Below are 16241 nucleotides of genomic sequence, written 5' to 3'. Positions count from 1 at the left end.
TCCTTTAGTTACTACATTTAACCCAAATGATTTTCAGCCACTAAGTGTTGTTGTTTTTCTTTTTGCTTCTAAAACCCATGCAAGTTCCCCTTTCATCCATTTGCTAACAAAAACCAGACAATGAATTTTGTAGGACAACATAGTAGGGCAGGAAAAGTAAGTTACATATGATCTATGTAAGTTCATATACAGGGTAGGAGAAGAGAAAGGAAGAAGACCAAAAGACATTGGGGCCCCTCATCAGGTAAAGAATTGAAGGAGTATACATGTATGTTAGAGATTCACTCACCTTAAGTGCTGATTTGTAATAACTTGAAGGTTAGCTGTTCTTCTGTTAGGACATGCTGCGTCCCTTGTGTATGTCTATAATTGGGACTACTCTTTCAAAGCATCTGAGAGAGACCACCATGAAGAGTTGACTGGAGCCACCTGAAGTCGACTTTCTCTCCACAGCAAAGTTTCTTTACAGTGTGTTAGAATGACAATGAAAGGAACTGTTTGAGGGAATCTCAGTTATGTTCTAAATGAATTTTGCATAAGCTGCTATTATAGGTAGTGAGATATAAATATGACAAGTATTCTAACTCAGAGATGGGTACACACTTAAAGGAGTCAATAAAGGAATATTTCTGCATTGTTTTCCTGGGTCTTGCAGGTGGTAAATAGGAATAGCAAAAATATATGAAAATTGGATTAAGGTTGCAAAATTCTTATGAGCAACCTCATAAAATTCTATGCTATTTTGGGAAAGAAAGGGCATAAACAATCTTACCCAGCTGGGAACCTTATGAACTACAGAAAGAGCCTGACAGGCAAGATGTGCCCACTTGTGCCATTGCTATGGGCATATCCAACACTTCTCCAGTTAGCTTGCAGGCCCACTGCACAGGAAGGAATCTACATCAGATACTATAAACTTTGTTGAAAAGCCAAGAGTAAGGGAGACCACAAACCTTAGGGGGTAACTGAGCACTGTTGTGTAGCTAATTTGACACAGTGTCAAACTGTCCTCTAAATATTTTTATTTATACCTGTAAACAAGTGTAACGTTCATTCTTAGTTAGAGAAGCCACTTATTTTAGTAAAAGGTAGTGAATGCAGAGCCTCCATAAGACGTTGAGAATAAATGCTTAGTGAGTATTAGAACCTATGAAAGAGATTGCTACCATCACTAAGGCTCAGGTAAAATTGAAAAAAAAAATAAGCAGGGGCTGAAAGAACATAAGAGACAGAAAATAAGGAGAAGGATTGTAAAAAATACCAACTTTTGGATGTAACAATAATATAACACTGCCACTGCAATCAAGAACCAACAGCATCTATGGATGCCTGTACTAAATGTGGCGATTTGAATAAGAGTGGCACCCATTGGCTCATATTGAATGCTTAGTCATCAGGTAATGGAACTCTTTGATAGGGTCAGAAAGATCAGAAGTGTGGCTTTGTTGGAGGAAGTATGTCACTGGGGATGAGCTTTGAGGTTTCAAAAAGCCCATTTCAAGCCCAGAGACTCTTTTTCTTCCTTCTGCCTGTGGATCCAGATGTGGAACTCTTAGCTACTTCTCCAGCACCATGTCTGCCATCACATCACTGTGCTCCCTGTTGTGCCCATATCGAGATCCCCAGAAAGACTACCAAAGATGAGCATGCCGGAATGCAAAAGCAAGGTTTAATTCAGGATATACAAGCCTAAGCAGAGACTTCATCTAACAGATCCAACACAGTGGAGGCTGGAGGAAGTGTCCACCTCTTGCAAGCTCAGTTTTTAAAGGCAAAAACCATAAGGCTAGTATAGGGGTGCTAGTATGGGTACAATTCTTATTGGCTCACTTCTAGGGGCTTTCTAGAAATCATGGCTTAATCTTACTTCTAAGGGGGTGGTTGCCCGCCAGCATTTCTCATTGGCTGCCCTCAGGTGGGAACATTTCTGTGGTCAGTTACCCTGGAAACCAGGGAGAGGACATTCCATAGTCCAGCAGTCATTATCTCGTGACTACCTTGTGACTCTGTACTTTTACACTTCCTGGTTTCTGGAATCTGAACTGACTGGTTTTAGTAACTCATGGCCTGTACCTAAAAGGAGAAATCTCAGGCCTTAGTTTTAGGGTGAAAGCATTTTGGTCTTATTTCTAAGATGACGCATTTTGGTCTCACACTCCCCACTATGATGACAATGGACTGAACCTCTATAACTGTAAGCAAGTACCAATTAAATCCTTTCCTTTATAAGATTTCCTTGCCATGGTCATGGTGTCTCTCCCCACCAGTAGAACACAGACTAAGACAGAAGTTGGTACCAGGTAGTGGAGAATTTCAGTGACAGACCTGACAGTGCTGCTTGTTAGCAGAATGTGGGCTTTGGGACTTTGGATTAGGAAAGCTGTTGAACACTTTAAGTGGGGCTTAATGGACCATACTAGTAAAAGTGTGGAAGACAGTAGTACTGAGAGCAATGTGGATTATGATGGCTGGCTCAAGAGGTTTCAGAGAAGCAGAATATTAGTAAGTGGTCCAGAAACCATTCTAGTGATATTTTGGTAAGCGATATTTTCTGCCCTTGTCTAAAAAATCTGCTTGGGGCTCAATTGAAGAGTTTTGGATTAATAGCATTGGCAATGCATATTTCAAGATGGGCTAGTATTGATTGTGTCATGTGGTTATTAGTGGTCACTCTTATGCAGATCTATAATAAAAAGGAGCAAGGTAAGTGAGGTAAAATGCAAAATGTACAGTTTGAGGAGAAAAGGTACATCAGGAAGTACAATAGAACTAAGTCCAGTGCTTGCAGAGATAAAATGTTTCAAGAAAAGCCTGATTCTAAGTAGAATAAAAGGAGTGGTGACCTTAGGGCAAGGCCCCACCCAGCTAACCTTCCAACTGAAAAAAAAAAAGGAATTTAAGAAAAGCTTAAGCAGTGGAGAAAAACATCAAAAACAGAAATCTGGTGCAAAGGTAGTTGAAGGAAAAGGGCAAGTTTCAACCCCAGAAGGCAGTAGAATTTGGCGGCTTTGGCCACATGTTACTGGCTGTAGGGTCAAGGATACAAGAAAGGGGTTGTGGAATATCCCTCTGAGGCTAGGAAAAGCTGCTGAGGTCTGGTGTATGCCAAGAGTATCCCTGCGTGGAGGCCCAGAGAGGCCATTGTATGAACCTGTGAAAGTGAAAGCCTGTGAAAGTGAAGCCTGGGTTTTGTTGGATATTCCAAGACATTGGAGATGCTGGAGTTATGGGATACCCGCTAAGAAAAGCTTCTAATAGGGTGTGGAACCAGCCCAAGAAAGGGAAGTGTGTTGCTGTCAACAAAGCTGAAAGGAATTGGAGATCTGAAGAGCATTTTGACATCAGATATGGAGATGCAGAATTTGGAGTTTGCCCTGCGGGTTTTGGGTCTTGCTTTGGTCCAGTATTTCCTCACTATTTACCTTTTCCTCACTATCAGAATGGTAATGAATATTTTATATCATTTTTTTATGCTGAAAGTATGTGATCTGCTTTTTTGATTTCTATTTTACAGGGGTTATGGTTAAGAAATTGGCATGAGTCTCAGAAGAAACTTTGAACTTTGGACTTTCAAAGAATGTTGAGATTGTGATAGACTATGGGGACTTTTGAAGTTGGATGAAATGAATTTTGTATTATTGCTATAAGCCTAAGAAGGCCATGGAGTGAAATGTGGTTGTTTGAATGATAATGGCCACCAATAGTTTCATAGATTTAAATACTTGGTCATCAAGGAGAAGCACTATTTGAAAGGTTTAGAATGTGAGGCCTTGTTGGAGGAAGAATGTCACTGAGGGTGGACTTTGAGATTTCACAAAGCTCAAGCCCAGTGATTCCCTCCCTTCCTGATGCCTGCACACTCAAGTGTAGAACTCTCAGCACTTTTCTAGCACCATATCTTCCTGAATGTTGCCATGCTCCTCACCATGGTGACAATGGACTAAACTTCTGAAACAGTAAGCAAGCCCCAATTAAAATCTTTCCTTAAAAGAGTTACTGTGGTCATTGTGTCTCTCCATAGCAATAGAACACTGATTAAGACACTAGTGTGCATAAGAATGGGCTGTCAACAGAACAGATGAGTGATCTGCCTACCAGTGAAATTGCACCCCTCCCTGGTTTCTGCCCGTGATGACCTTTCCAGAGGCCCACACCATGCCACCTAATCCACTTGTCCCTGAAACTTGTCCCTCCCACCAAGCCCAGAAGACTTTCACTAGGCAAGCCTAGGTCACACAAATCAGAACAGGTGAGCAACCCTCGTACTATTAGAACTGTACCCCTCCCTAGATTCTGTCCCCATGAGCCTTCACCAGGCTAACACCATACCAAATTGTCTCTAGCCTGATGCTGCTGGGCCCTGTCCCCAACTCCAGCAGACTTCCACCTCTGAGGTACAGAACATACCAGCCATAAATGCCCTTACCAGTCAGCAAGCAGCCCCTCCTCAGAACTCCAGCAGACTCCAAATACCAAGACATAGTCAACACCAGTTGGAAGAACAGACACCATAGGCCCAAGTACAGGCCACAGCATTCAAAAGAATAGCCCCAGCACCTCTAGCAGAGATCAGGCTGGTCCTTGATACCCTGGAAGAATACTCAGGCTTTATGGAGGCCAGTCTGGATCTAGAGACCCAAAAAGGCTTTGGCTTTACTGGAGGGCAAACCAGATCAAGGGACCCAAGGCCCCCAAAACTCCAACAGAGATGCCCTACTAGACCTAAAGACTCATCAGTTACCAGAACCCTTGGCTACTTAGGTCAGAAGACCAGAGAGGAAACAGAAGCCAAGGAACAAAACACCCATCCAACAGGCATACACAGGAATCAACACCTAGACCTATAATCACCCCAAATCCAGATGGATAAATGCCAGTGAAAGAAGAACACAATAATAGAAAGGGCAGTATATTACCACTAGAACACAGTTATCCTACAACAGCAAGACATGAACATTCCAAGACAGCTAACACATAAGAAAAAAAACATAAAAATAATTTTATGAAGATGGTAGAGGAAATAAAAAAAAATCCCTTAAAGAAATGATGGGAAAGACAACCAAAAAAAATGGAGGAAATCAATATATCTCTTAACAAATGTCAAGAAAACCAAGGAGAGCCTGAACTGGCCTACTCTGGTAATCGGAATAGTGAATAGCCTAATTATTGTCATAGAGCCTTCATCCAGTAACTGGAAGCAGATGCAGAGATCCATGGCCAGGCACCAGGTTGAGCTCCAAGAGTCCAGTTGATGAAAGAGAGGAGGGATTATATGAGCAAGAGTCATCAAGATCGTGATGGGGAAATGTATAGAGATAACCAGGTCAGATTAGTGGAAATTTATAAACTGTGGACCAATAGCTGTGAAGCCCCCATGGGACTGGACTAGGCCTTCTGCATAGGCAAGACAGCTGTTTAGCTTGAACTGTTTGGGGCTCCCCTGGCAGTGGGATCAGGATCCATTTCTGGTTCATGAGTGGGCTTTTTGGAGCCCATTACCTATGGTGGGACATCTCACACAGCCTTGAGGCAGGGAGAGGGGCTTGAACCTGCCTCTATTGAATGTACCAGGCTCTGTTGATTCCCCATGGGAGTCCTTGCCTTGGAGGAGTTGAGAATGGGGCATGAGTTAGGGGGAAAGGCTGGGGTAGGAGGGAGGAGAGGGGCATCTGTGATTGGTACATAAAATGAATAGAAAATTTCTTAATTAAAAAAAGAAAATCAAGAAATAAAATAGTTGACAGAAACAAATCTGTTCAAAACTTGAAAAGAAAAATAGAAGCAATAAACACACATACATACATACACACACACACACACACACACACACACACACACACACACACACACACATAAATTCAAAAAATTGAAAACCTGGGTAAGTGAACAGGAACTACAGATGCAAGTATTACCAACAGAATACAAGAGATAGAGGAGAGAATCTCAGGCATTGAAGAAACAATGGAGGAAATAGTTTTATTGGTCAAAGAAAATGTTAAATCTAAAAAGTTCCTAACACAAAACATCCAGAAAATCTGGCACACTATAAAAAGATCAAACTTCAGAATATTAGAGATGGAAAAAGAAAAATCCCTGCTCAAAGGCTCAGAAAATACACTCAACAAAATCATAGAAGAAAATTTTTCCAATCTAACAAAAGACATGTGATAAAGGTACAAGAAATGTATAAAACACCAAATAGATCAGACCAGAAAAAAAGTTCCCTTGCCACATAATAACCAAAACACTAAACATGCAGAATAAAGAAAGAATATTGAAAAGCTGCAAAGGAAAAAGGCCAAGTAAACATATAAAGGCAGACCTATTAAAATTATATTCGATTTCTCAAGGGTGACTCTAAAAGTCAGAAAAGCCTGGACAGACCTCTTGCAGATTCTAACAGACCATGGATGTCAGCCTAGACTACTATACTCAGAAAAACTTTAAGTCAGCATAGATGGAGAAATCAAGATATTTCATGACAAAGCCAAATTGAATTGATATCTATCCACAAACCCAGCTCTGTAGAAGGTACTAGAAGAAAAACTCCAACCCAAGGAAGTTAGCTATACCCACAAAAACATAGGCAATAAATAATCCCACACCAGAGGGAAACATACACACACACACACCACCACCACCACCACCACCACCACCACCACCAAAAACAACAGCAATAAGAAAATAACAGGAATTAACAATCAGCAGTAATTAATATCTCTCAGTATCAATGGACTCAATTTACCAATAAAAGAACACAGGCTAACAGAATGGATATGAAAATAGGATCCATCCTTTTGCTGCATATCAGAAACACACCTCAGCATCAAAGACAGACATGCTCTGGAGAACCACTAGGCCTCCTCAAAGTGAGGTGATGGTCTCAGAGTAAAGGGTTGGAAAAGATTGTCCAATGAAATGAACCACAGCTAGTGTGTAACTATCATAATATCTAACAAAGTGGATTTCAAATCAAAATTAAGCAAAAGAGATAGTAAAGGACATTTCATATTCATCAAAGGACAAATCCACCAAGATGATGCCTCCATTCTGAACATCTATGCCTGAAACACAAGGACATCCACATTTGTAAAAGAAACATTACTAAAGCTAAAATCACATCTAGAACCCCACACACTGTGGGAGACTTCAACACTCCACTCTCACCACAGACAGGTCATCCAGACAGAAAATAAACAGAGAAATAAGGGAACTAACAAATGTTATGAGTCAAATGGACCTGACAGACATCATTAGAACATTTCACCCAAACACAAAAGAATATACATTCTTCTCAGCATCCCATGGAACCTTCTCCAAAACTGACCACATACTCAGCAACAAAACAAATCTCAACAGACACACACACAAAAATTGGAATAACCTCCTGTATTCTATCGGACCACCATGGATTATAGTTAGAATTCAACAACAATACACAATACAGAAAGCCTACAAACTCATAGAAACTAAGTAATGCTCAATTGAATCACCACTGGGTCAAGGAAGAAATAAAGAAAGAAATTAAAGACTTCCTAAAATTCAATGAAAATGAATGCACAACATACCCAAACTTACGAGACACTCTGAAAGCAGTGCTAAGAAGAAAGTTCATAGCACTAAGTTCCTACATAAAGAAATTGAAAAAAATCTCACACTAGCAACTTTACATAACACCTGGAAGCTCTAAAACAAAAATAAGCAAATACACCCAAGAGGAGTAGATGACAGGAAATAAACTCAGGGCTGAAGTCAATAAAATATAAACAAAGAGAACAATACAAAGAGTCAATGAAACAAAGAGTTTGTTCTTTGAGAAAATCAACAAGATAGAAAAACCCATATCTAAATTAACTAATAGACAGAGAGAGAATATCCAAATTAACAAAATCAGAAACAAAAAGGGGGAACATGACAATAGACACTGAAGAAATCCAGACAATCATTAAGTCATACTTCAAAAACCTGTACTACTCAAAATTGGAAAATGTAAAAGAAATTGACAAATTTCTTGATAAATATCACATACCTATTGATTCCCCAGAGTCCAAGGGGGCTTTGCTATATCTGGCATGGGATAGCAGAGAAAAAAATCTACATACATTATGTTCTTATGTCTGTTAACTTTATTCCTCTAAGACAAAATTACATCAATTCAGCTATAGTTCCACTAGGCATTCAAGGCAGGAATAACTCTAGAATAGCAAGCTTTATATCCGTCTACTTTATTTCTCTGGGATGAAATCCTGTCTCCATAACTGCAGTTCTGTCCAGCTCCCTAGCTCATAGTCCAGCTAACGACTAACTCCTATGCTTTCAACCTCATCTTCATCCTCTGTGTCCTTTTTCTCCATCTCTGCTACTCTCTACTCCTGGCACTCAGAAAGCTCTACTCCAGATCTGCTTACCCTCTAGAGAATCTCTGTCATCTTCTCTTCTCTCTCACCCTGCTGTTCTGGCCTTTTCTTTCTCTGGGTACCTCATTCCCTGCCTCCTCAGGAATGTTGTTTGATCTCTCACTTTGATATGTAAAAACCTCTTTTGTTTTCAGTCAAAATGCTCTGGAGAACCACTAGGTGCTGTGGGATGTTCTGTATGGCAAACGTGTTGCTGATTGGTCAATAAAACACTGATTGGCCATTGGCTAGGCAGGAAGTGTAGGCGGGACAAGGAGGAGAATAAAGCTGGGAAGTGGAAGGCTGAGTGAGAGAGACACTGCCAGCTGCCATGATGACAAACAGCATGTGAAGATGTCGGTAAATCACGAGCCACGTGGCAAGGTATAGATTAATAGAAATGGATTAATTTAAGCTGTAAGAACAGTTAGCAAGAAGCCTGCCACGGCCATACAGTTTGTAACCAATATAAGTCTCTGTGTTTACTTGGTCGGGTCTGAGCGGCTGTGGGACTGGCAAGTGAGAGAGATTTGTCCTGACTGTGGGCCAGGCAGGAAAACTTTAGCTACAACTAGGCCTCCTCAAAGTGAGGGGATGGTCTGAGCTTCATTAGCACAGGAAACAAAGCTATGAGTCTCCTGCCAGCTTGTCTCCTAAACTCAGCAGGGCAGTTAGTAACTTAGTAGGTTCAGCAGGTCTGGGGAGCTGAACTGTTTACCAATAGGTCTGGACACACAAGGATTTCATAGCAAAAGACAGCTGAAATGTTAAAGGCTGGGTAACACCAAATATTCGTAATAAATGGCTTTGACTTTTGACAGACCCTTGGCTGGTCAAAGTCCAGCTTTAATACACAGTTGAATCTCTATGATATATTCTTGTGGCCCACAAGACATATCAAAATTAATTCAAGAACAGGTAAACAATTTAAACAGACCTATGGCCCCCAAGGAAATAGAAGCAGACATTAATAGTCTCCCAATCAAAAAAAAAAAAAAAAAAAAGCCAGGGCCAGATGGTTTCAGCACAGAAATGTAGATGTAACCAACCTTCTTATTAAATAAGAAACACAGAACCAATGCAAAGAAGAAAGCCAAGAGGTCAGAGCTAAGAGCTAAAACCTTACCCTTCCTCTTGCGGTGGTCCTACCTCTCCAAACCAGAGCTACTTTCTGTGTTAAAGTCCTTATATAGAATTTCTGTTCTGCCTTCTCATTGATTGTAAACCCAACCACATGACCGCCTCATCACAGCCTATCTGTATAGACCTCCAGGTTTTCCATGATTGGTATTGAGATTAAAGGCATGTGTATCCAATACCAGCTGTATCTCTGAACACACAGAGACTTACCTAGCTCTGCCTACCAAGTGCTGGGATTACAAGAGTACGCCACCACTGCCCTGCTTTCCTATGGTTTGCTAATAGCTCTGACCTGCAGGTAACTTTATTTATTAACATACAAATAACATTTTAATACAAATAAAATATCACCATACAGAATTCTACCAGACTTTCAAAGAGCTAATACCCCAAACTCCTCAAATTATTCAACAAAACAGAAACAAAAGGAACATTGCCAAATTCTCTTTATGAGGCCAGTTACCCTGATACCCTAACCACACAAAGACTCAACAAAGAAAGATAATTACAGACCAATTTCCATCATGAACATAGATGCAAAAATACTCAACAAAATACTGGCAAACAGAATCCAAGAACACATCAAAAATATCATCTACCATGATCAAGTAGGCTTTATCCTAGAGATGCAGGTTTTCAACATATGAAAACCGGTGAATATAATCCACCATATAAACAAACTGAAAGGAAAAATCCACATGATCATCTCAGTAGATGCTGAAAAAGCCTTTGATAAAATTCAACACCCCTTCATGATAAAAGTCTTGGAGAGATCAAGGATACAGGAATATATCTAAATATAATAAAAAGCAATATACAGAAAGCCTACAACCAACATCAAATTAAATGAAGAGAAATTCAAAGCAATTTCACTAAAATCAGGAACAAGACAAGGCTGTCCACTCTCTCCATACCTATTCAATATAGTACTTGAAGTTCTAGCTAGAGCTATAAGACAACAAAAGGAGATCAAAAGGTTAAAAATTGGAAAGGAAGAAGTCAAACTTTTGCTATTTTTCGATAACATGATGCTGTACATAAGTGACCCCAAAAATATTACCAGGGAATTTCTACAGCCGATAAACACCTTTAGCAAAGTAGCTGGACACAAGATTAATTCAAAAAATCAGTAGCCCACTTATGTACAAATGATATACAAAGGACTGAGAAAGAAATCAGGAAATAATACCTTCACAATAGCCACAAACAATATAAAATACCTTGGAGTAACTCTAACCAAGCAAATGAAAGACAAGAATTTTAAGTCTTTGAAAATAGAAATTGGAGAAGAAATGATAAGATGGAAAGATTTACCATGCTCATTAACGTAGTAAAAATGACCATCTTATCAAAAGCAATCAACAGATTCAATACAATCATCATCAAAATACTGACACATTTCTTTATAGACCCTGAAACAACAATACTCAACTTCGCATGGAAAGACAAAAAACATAGGATAGCTAAAACAATCCTGTACAATAAAAGACTTCTGGAGGTCCCACCATTCCTGATCTCAAGATCTACTACAGAGCTATAGTGATAAAAACAGCATGGTATTGGTATAAAAACAGACACACTGATCAATGGAATTGAATCAAAGACCCACACATAAATGCACACACCTATGTGAGGCAGATAAGGCCCACATGCTCAGCCTCAAGTAAAAAAAGCTGTGACATGTGTAGTAGCACCCTGACCCAGAGGAGCCTGAAACCAGACCCTAAGATGACAATTGCTGATGTAAGGCCCAGGGCAAAAATCAAGAAATGCCACAATAGCCATAGAGGGAAAACCTGCCAAACAGCACACACATAAATATCTCAGCCCTTTGCTTAATAAACGAGATTGCTTGCAAACCTCCCAGAATCTGTGCTGTTAATTCTGTGTCTGCTCACCCCCTTCCCCTGGGGATCAGAGACAGCAGGACCCCAGCTGCAGTGCCAGCAAAACCTATGGACACTTGATTTTTGACAAAGAAGCTGGAACTATATAATTGAGAAAAAAAAGCACCTTCAGCAAATGGTGATAGCATAACTGGACATTGATATATAAAATAATGCAAATAGATTCATATCTATCACCCTACATACAACTCAGGTCCAAGTGGATCAAAGACCTCAACATAAATCCAGTTACACTGAACCTGATAGAAGAGGAAGTGAGAAATAGCCTTGAACACATTGGCATAGGAGACAACTTCCTGAACAGAAACCAGTAGTGTAGACACTAAGATCAACAGTTATTGAATGGGACCTCATGAAACTGAGAAGCTTCTGTTAGGCAAAGGACACTGTCAATAAGACAAAATGGCAACCTTGAGAATGGCAAAAGATCTTCATCAACCCCACATTTGACAGAGGTCTGATCTCTAAAATATATAAAAAAATTCAACAAACTAGACATCATAAAACCAATTAACCCATTTAAAAAGTAGGGTACAGATCTAAACAGAGAATTCTCAAGAGAAGAATCTCAAATGGCAGAGAAACACTTAAAGAAATGTTCATCATCCTTAGCCATTGGGGTAATGCAAATCAACATGACTCTGAATTTCATCTTATACATGTCAGAATGGCTAAGAACAAAAACACAAATGACAGCTTATGCTAGAAAGGCTATGGAGCAAGGGGAACACCCCTTCATTGCTGGTGGGAGTGCAAACTTGTACAGTCATTTTGGAAATCAATATGGCGGTGGTTTCTCAGGAAATTGAGAATCAATCTACATCAAGACCCAGCTATACCACTCTTGGGCATATACCCAAAGGATGCTTAATCATACCACAAGGAATCTTGCTCAATTATGTTCATAGCAGCTTTATTTGTAATAGCCAGAACCTAGAAATGACCTAGCTGTTCCTCAACTGAAAATTGGATAAAGAAAATGTGATATATTTACACAATGGAGTATATATACTCAGCTGTTAAAAAAACAATAACATCACGAAAATTGCAGGGAAATGGATGGAACTAGAAAATAAAATCATCCTGAGTGAAGTAACCCAGACCCAGAAATCAAATATGATATGTACTCACTCCCAAATGGATATTAACTGTAGAATAAAGGATAACCATGTTACAACCCACAGACCCAGAGAGGCTAGGTAACAAGAAGTGCCCAGGTGATGGCTTATGGATCTTCCTAGAAAGGGGAAATAGAAGATATCTCCTGGTTGGCCTGGGTATGGGTGGGCATGGGAACTTGAGGGATCAGGTTTGGGGGTGGGCAGAGGGGAAAAGTGCTAAAAGAGATGACTGGAAAGGGGGCTTTAGGGAGCTGGGTAGAAGCCTGATGCAAGGGAATCTTCCTTGAGTCTATAAGGATGGCCCCAGCTAAGAATTCTGTCAGCAGTGCATCTATAACCTAAACTGGTCATCCCCTGGGTCAGATTGGTAACCACCCAGGGTGTCATTAGAAAGCTTTCACCCAGTGACTAATGGAGGCAAATTCAGAGACCCAAGATCAAACATTGGACCAAGCTAAGGAGACGGAGGAGGCATTATAGGAGCCAGATAGGTCAGGGACATCAGAGAAAAACACACAGAAAAGGCTAACCTGGCTCATGGGCACTTACAAAGTTGAACCTACAACCAGGGAGCCTGCGTGGGACTGACTTAGGCCTTCTGCATATATGTGACAGTTGTATAGCTTGGTCTATTTGTGGGACTTCTGGCAATGGGACCAGGGGCTGTCCCTGGTACTTTGGCTGGCACTTGGGAACCTATTCCTCGTGCTGGATTGCTTTGCCCAGCCTGAATATAGGGGGTGGGGGGCTCTTGTTCTTAAGTCAGCTTGATATGCCATGTTTTGCAAATGCCAATGGGATTCCTGACCCTATCTGAAGAGAAACAGAGGAGGAGTGGATTGAGGGGCAAGGAGAGGGGTGGGGAGGAGTGGAAGGAGAGGAGGTAGGGAAGGCTGCAGTGGGGGTGTAAAATGAATAAATAAGAAAGAAAGAAAGAAAGAAAGAAAGAAAGAAAGAAAGAAAGAAAGAAAGAAAGAAAGAAAGAAGGAAGAAAGAAAGGAAGGAAGGAAGAAAATTTTTTAAAAAGGAAGAGCAAGAGAGAGAATAAAAAATTATGGGCCGTCAACAGTCAACTATGGGTGGAAAAGAAGCTCTTGAAACCTACCCCTTACTGATGAACTATTTGATACTATTAATTTTAGAGAGAGAGAGAGAGAGAGAGAGAGAGAGAGAGAGAGAGAGAGAGAGAGAGAGAGGTCATGAGGTCATTGTCTTCAGTTCCACACCGATTGGTGATCCACCAGGCTCCAGTGGATAGCTGTGATATAATGTTCACAGAGATAGCACATGTTAAGCTAAGTGGGTCACAAAATGGAAGCAAAAGCCATGAATCTGAGAAATGAACTGGTAGGGCTGGAGAAAGGGTTGATAAGGATGGAAAGGAGTTAAGACAGTGTATATGGAGAGACTAATCAGAATACATTGTATATGTATGAAGTTGTCAAGGAACAAAATTTATCAATTAAAAAAAATTCTATACAAAATCTATGTTGAAACAGTCCAACTTTCTTAATTTCCTCTGCTGGTGACACAATGTTTTTCTGATGTAGATTTCCTGGGGGAAAAGCTTTGAGGAACCCGAACTTATCTGGGGCCCTCGCCTCTCCACTTTGTCTTAGTAAAGGTCTAGGTACCACTAGTCAGCATTAACTCTCAAGCCTTTAGCTCCTGAAATAAAAGCTCCTACTTTGGCATTCTCTTCCTCTCTGGCTCCTTACAATTTTCCTACTTTGTTCTGAATGATATGTCTTAAGCTACATTTCCAGTACCTTACATTAGAGTCCTTTAGTGTTTTTACAATTCCAGATTTCTGGAAAATGATTTGATCGAAATGCTTACTTCAATTCCTTCTGCCCAGCGTGCTGCTATAAATGCTAACACCTGAATATACTCCTGCCTTATTTAGAATCTAAGGAAAACAGGCCTGGGCAAAAATATCTCCTTGAGTCTTAGCCTCCAGGTCTCTGAACCAGAGGGGATCCTGGCTCATCACCCTGTTTCATCATCAAATGTGTCAGAGCTCTCTGACATAGAAAGATTTAGATTTTCCTTCCTAAACTTCTGGTTTTTTTTTGTTTTGTTTTTTTAATGCATAGATGTGAGAACCCTAATCATTACCAGTCTCTGAAGGCAAAGGCTCCAAGGGCTCAGCTGTGGTTTTGAAACTCTAAATTAATGACCTGTTGGGTAATAGAGATAAACTCTTAGATTTGTAGATTTCATAAATCATTTGCTCTTCTTTCCAATGCACTGCAGATAACCCGAGACCCACAAGTTGACATGCCTTTCCCGATTAAGAACCAGTCACCAACTGTTATAAAGGGAAAGGAATAGAAAAGAAGCTTGCTCACTCCTAGCTAGAAATATTAAGGTGGGAGTTTTGGCTCGTTCTTCATTTTCAGTTAATGAAGATATTAAGGATTGAAGAAAAGTGAGAAAGTGGAAATAAAACTCGTCTGTTATGCAATCTCTATGCCGGTATCAGACATGGAGTGGAAAACCCTCCCCAATCACATCAGGTCAGACCCATGACATGGGCTGCTGGAACCTGCAAGTCTCTCTCAATAGAAACCAGTCAAAATGATGCTTTTTGTTAAAGGATGATGGCAGAGCAGATCTTCTGTTTGCTAATTGGAGTAGATATCGTTCAAAGCAGGATAGAGCACCCCAATGTAGAGTCAGGGTTCCAGGAAGCATATTAGAAAGACAGAAAACAAAAAGACATGATATCCTAGACTCCCAAAAGACTCTCATGTTGGAAATCTTAGACAACAAAGTACATATAATCAAATTTTGTGAAAACAAAAGCCATAATCCTGTGAATTTCATGATGTCACAAAGGAATCAGGTCCTCATTAAAAAAGGAAATAGATATGAAGTGAAATGTCTTTTAGTATTTATAAAGTTCTTCATTTTTTTAATGAATGTCTTTCTTTCCTGCACTCTTGATTGATAAGACAGAGTAGACATTTCCGTTTTCCTAGTGCTCTGCTCTTTCTGAAATCTTCCTACCGTCCCAGCACCACTGACATTCTCTTTTGTAACTCTACTGTCTTTGCTTATATTGCTTCAGAAAATCTACAAAACTTTAGAGCACAGTTCTTTTATATAAAAACTTCCTGGAATATTGGGTTGTTTCTCCTAAGAAAGGGGGAACTTATGAGTCGGAACAACAGCGGGTTAAATTAAGCCAGGGGATATAGCATGATTGTCACAGGGAAAGTGACAGACTTTCTTGATCACTGCAGTTATTTACAGGAATGCATTTTCTAGGGTCTGGAAGGTAGGAGGTGCTCAAGAAATGTCTTCTAATTCAGTCAGTGGATGAGTGAGTGAGAGAGTTAACTATATGCAGGGCCTAAGCAGCATAAACATTGTAGACCATAGAGAGCTAAAGCAGAGAAGAAACGAATGGATGCTATCAAGGCATTCTCCTGGCCTCATCAGCATCATAGGTGGTCTTGGCAGCAGCAGCACCAACACAGCTGGAAGTGTATGAAAAGTTTATGTACTAAATCATTGCCCTGAATGCTGCAGGGAAGAAAATCAACCAGTGCTATAGTGAACCCATCTGACTCCAGCCCTTTCTTTCCCAGATCACAATTAAATTGCAAGTTAATTTGAGTTGAAATTCATAGCAAGTAAAGAAATATAACTTATATAAATAAAAAAATATT

The sequence above is a fragment of the Peromyscus eremicus genome, chromosome 14 (genome assembly GCF_949786415.1).
Source record: "Peromyscus eremicus chromosome 14, PerEre_H2_v1, whole genome shotgun sequence".
Lineage (NCBI taxonomy): Eukaryota > Metazoa > Chordata > Mammalia > Rodentia > Cricetidae > Peromyscus > Peromyscus eremicus.
The sequence above is the reverse complement of the archived record's forward strand: the minus strand, read 5'-3'. Positions refer to the sequence as shown.